Source organism: Myotis brandtii, unplaced genomic scaffold, assembly GCF_000412655.1.
Source record: "Myotis brandtii unplaced genomic scaffold, ASM41265v1 scaffold600, whole genome shotgun sequence".
In the NCBI taxonomy this organism is placed as follows: domain Eukaryota; kingdom Metazoa; phylum Chordata; class Mammalia; order Chiroptera; family Vespertilionidae; genus Myotis; species Myotis brandtii.
Genome location: NW_005370273.1, coordinates 717976 through 722995, shown reverse-complemented (window position 1 = coordinate 722995; position 5020 = coordinate 717976).

The window sequence follows — 5020 nt, the reverse complement described above, 5'->3', positions numbered from 1 at the left end:
CTTTTCTCTCTACACGTGCACAGAAATCCCAGACGCATTTACTTGGGGAGGGGGTGACCTGTTTTCACAGATCCTCACTCAGACGCCCGCCCGACCGAAGTCGTGGAGCCACACAAAGGAGGGGAGAGGGCAGGCCCCCTCCCTCCACACTCACACACTTTCACCAGACATTCACTCAGAGTTTAAACAATAACAACTTCCCAACTCCTGAGGGAGCTCTACAGCCTCCCCCAATCTCCTTGAAATGATCAATCACAATACCCAAAGGAGCAGTCTGAGTCCGTCCCATAACGTCCGTCCAGTAATCCCACAGAGAAAAAAAACACATACAAACACAGAAAACTAAGAGGGCCCGAAAATACAGCCTTCCAACTCCATGGAAGCAACTAGACGATGGCCTTACGCCAAACCTGCAGGAGCGACCCGCCTCGTCTCAAATCCGCAAGGGGAAACCACATCCCTCGTGAGGGGCATACTCATCCCTCCTGGGGAGCAGAACGTCTTCCAACTCTCCCCCGCCTGTGGTCCTTCAGCGGTGCGTCCACCTAGACCCCCTTCGGGCACTTCAGATTTCAGAAGCGAGCTCGCACAGAACAGAACACACAACGACACAGACACCTACCGCGGTCAGTCACACTCTTCGGATCGGGGGTCCCTCGATGGTCTTGGGGATCCCGGCGAGCCCCCAAATGCTATGCCCAGATTTCAAGATCCCCATTAGACCACACCAGGGAGCCAGCCGAGTCCGATGCAAAAGCAGAGTCTTTTATTCGAACTAGTTCGGCTCCCCGACCACACTCACCGATGCAACGGTAAGCCGAGTGGCAGAGAGAGTGAGAGAGCTCAGGAGAGAGGTTTTATAGTAAGGGGAGGAGAGAGGACTGTGGGCCCTGCCGATTGGCCAGGGGCAAGTCGGTGTCTCCTTACACAGGATGTGGTCATCTCCATGGCGCGCACTTCCCTTGACTGTCATTGGTTAGTTTAAAGAAATCCTGGGTGTGGCTAACAGAGGCTTTGGCTTCCGGGAAGAAGCCCCGCTGAGCACATGGCTGCTCAAAAATGGAGGACACAGGGCAAGATGGAGGGCGTAGTCCTCACCCTTTCAAAAAATTGTTTACCAGTTGATGTATCCAAAGCAGTCATCTTTCTGTGCAAAGAATTAAATCTAAAGTTATCAAAACTGCATTAAAAATTTTTCCAAAAGCCTCTTTATAGTATTTTAATACAAAATAAGGGGAATAATAGAATGATCTCCTGTGTTAACATAAAAAAACCATTGAAACCTGTAAAGAATTTTTTGTGAGTTTATTTGAGCCAAACTGTCGATATATGCTGGGAAGCAGAACCTCAACGAATTGAGATAGTGCTCCGGAGAATGGCAGGGTTACATCCGTATTTATACATTGCAATCAAAGGAAGAACATAGGTGGGTTACATGAAATTCATTGGTGACAGATTTAAGGAGGTGGGATTAAGCGAAGCGGGGAAACCTCTGGGATAGGATAAAAAGTAAAATGATGGACACATACTTAGGTGGGTGCAGGAACAATTAACATGATAAATGAAAGAATCTGCGGCATCTGTCCTGGGCCCAGCACACCTGGCTGTGCCCCAGGGGCTCTATAACAAGGGAAGTCACAAGTTACCCAGACATCCCAAGGATATGTTATCTTAGATGCAAAAAGACAGACGGGCTCAGTTGACCTTATCAGTGAAGATACTGGCCTAGGACGTAACTGCCCACCATAACTGCTTTTAGTTAAAGTTTAATTTCAGACCATCCTTTGTGGTTACTTTAGGTCTCTGAGTCTGCAAGACCGCCATGCAGGCCTCCCCTGAGCTTGTCAGGTCAGCATGTGGCCCCTTTCGTCCACACCTGTATGAATATTACATTAAGCCTAAATTATTTTAAAATTGTTACTTTAAAGTTGATTTTCGCTTGTAATGCCGATGGCAGGACACCTGTGGAAGTGGGCCAAAAGGAAAATGGTCTGGTTAAATGAAAGGATCTCAAATCTAATTTATACAAAATTCCCTCTTAACATTTGGTCGAGGATACGCTTATATACTTTCAGAAAATTTCTCTAAGCCAGTGTGGATTCCCGCAAGAAATATTTTTTTGTTTTGTTTTGTTTTTTTTTCCCACCCTTCCCCTCCCTCCACCCACTCAGACTCCTCCCGCAAGAAATATTAACTTCAACATGGACCCGAGAAAGGAACTGGCCAATTTAAAAAGGAGTTGGCACCTGGAGCCACACCTTACAGCTGTAGGTAATCGACTGCCCCAGCCACAGATAGCAATGATCCCAAGCAGCCCACTGAAGATAAGAAGTGGGAAGAGGACGAAGTGGACAGCAAGGAGCCCAGAAGTGACCAGGAGCCCAGGAACACCTGAGAACATCCTCTTGCCATGCTAGCAGTAATCAGCTGTGCGGTAATGCTACCAGGGGCAAATGGGGAGGTATTCTGGACTTATGTTCCTGACCCACCGTGGGTAAGACCCCTTACGTGGGCTGATCCTCCACCTAATATAGTCACCAATGATACCCAAAACCTTGGTCATCCAGGAGGACCACAGGTAGGGCAAGGAAGCCTATGGGCAAGGTATAATTACACAGCTGTTGCCACCCAGCTTCCCTTTTGTATGACTCTAAATCAAGCCACTGCTCCCTTGTGTGTAAAATTAAAGAGAGGTTTTTGGCCAGCCTGGACCCCAAAGAACGGGGAAGAAATGGCTCAAGTACATGTATTATCTCTACTTGCTCCGGGGAAAGGTGCAGAAAATGTAAGTGTGCTAAGGCACACACCACCTCCCCGCCCCACTAAGCCACTATGTAAAAGGTCTTATGAATGGGATCCCACTGAGGAAGAAGTTAATTGGCAAGACTGTTAAAGTAATTATCCTACCACCAGCAAACTTAATAACAATTTTTTCTTTATAGACTGGAGCCCTTATGGGTCTCTGTATAGTAACAATCGCACCCTAAAATGGAAAGGGAATGCATCCTATCTATATGTTAAGCTAATCACTCCATCTCATGGCATAGAGGAGAATTTGTTGGGCCTCAATTGCAACATGACAATTGGCCCCTACAAAGTACGCAGTGGAAATTAGCTGCTGCACTTGCACCTATAAAATGGTATAGTTTTAATTATAGCTCAAATAGTTCCATTTCTGCTTTATGAGGAATTCTCAATAAGACAGTGCTTGCTACTGCCTGTGTGTTTGATCCATTTGTACTCCTCTCAGGCCCCATCCAGATGCACCTTAATGTTACAAGCCATCTGTATGAGGTGTCATGCACAGGTTGCACATTATCCATTGTATTAATTCTACATTTCAAAAGAATTCCCTCATGATTTTAAAACAGCCAGCTTTTGCTTGGGTTCCCACTAACCTAACTGAGCCTTGGGAATCTCATCAAACCTACCAACTGTTACATGATCTAGTAAAAATCTTAAGAAGACAAAAAAGATTTCTTGGAATGTTAATTGCAGGAATCTTTGCCCTCGTAACGTTACTTACTTCTGTGGGCATTGCTGCTTCATCCATGGTACAGACTGTTCAGACCTCTCATTTCGTACAACAGGTCAAGGAAAATGTAACTAAGACCTTGTCTATACAAAAAAGAATTGACAACCAGTTTGAAATTGAATTGTCAGCATTAAAGTCTACAGTCCTGTGGATGGGTGATAAAATCCATGGCCTAGAGCAAAGAATATCTTTACAGTGTCATTATAATTTTTCCCAGATTTGTGTTACCCCCGTTCCCTATAATAGTGCCCTGCACCCTTGGGAATCAATAAAAAATCACCTTCTTGGTGCTTGGGGTCAAGGTAACACAACCCTGGATATTTTAGAATTACAACAGCATGTTGTACAGTTGTCCAAGGCAAACTTACAAACCAATTCCCTTAATGCCTGGCAGCAATTTAAAGAGTACTCGAAAGAATTTAACCCCTTCCACTGGACATCCTTGCATTTGCCTCTCAGCATAACCACTATTGTTTGTCCCATTCTTGTTCTCATATGTTTACTTCTAGTCTGCAGATGTGGAATGAAGAGTCTTAAAAGGACTCGAACCCTTCAGGCGGCTTTCACTTTTCAAAATTTATTAAGGAAAAGTAACAGGGAAGAGTGCCAAGCACATAATTAATCATTGCCTTTACGGTACTAGGACCTCCCTTAGAGCTAAAAACAAACAATGGATTCACGTACACTAATTCTGTTTTCAGTACTTTTGTCAGCAATATCAAATTTGTCATAAAACTAGTGTTCCTTATAATTCTCAAGCAATAATGAAGTAAGCCAATCGTACTATTAAAATGCAATTATTAAAACAGAAAGGGGGAGGTGGATGTTATGTGTCACCTCAAATACAAACTTAGTCATGATCTTTATACTTTAAAATTTTTTGCTTTATACTTTAAATTTTTGAATTGCAGAGGGTCGTACAGCAGCTGGAAGGCATCAGGCCTCCTGTACAATAGCCTCCACCAAGTTAGCCTGGTTGAAGAAAGCAAAAACCAGACAAAAGTTTTATCAAATTCAATAATATGGGGAAGAGGTTGTGTTTTGTATCTTTCCAGAAGGAGCACCGAAACCAATCTGGATGCCAGAGCGTTAGGTGCGTCACCATCATGGACCCAGAGAAGCTGTCCCGTTGTTCGAGGGACTGAGAGTTGCCCTGATGACAGCGATGCGGAAGAGGAAAACGAAGACTATGCAAAAGACTGAGGTGTCAACATAGGGTCAGCTAAAGAAGTTAACGACTGAAGCCAGCAGGAGGTAGAAGTTACAGCCTCAACCATGTTTCTGACTATGCGGACATTGGTTGGCTGCCAGACTTCTATAAGGCATTGCACAACCAAGTCTAAGGACTCTGAGTAAATATACACCAGCAGCAAAAGAGACTTTCATTTAGTAGCTAAAAATATTAACATATCTGTAGTTTGATTTCTCACTTATTGTTGTGTTTGCATTGATATTGTTTTATTAGTTTTATTTAGTCAAAGCTTT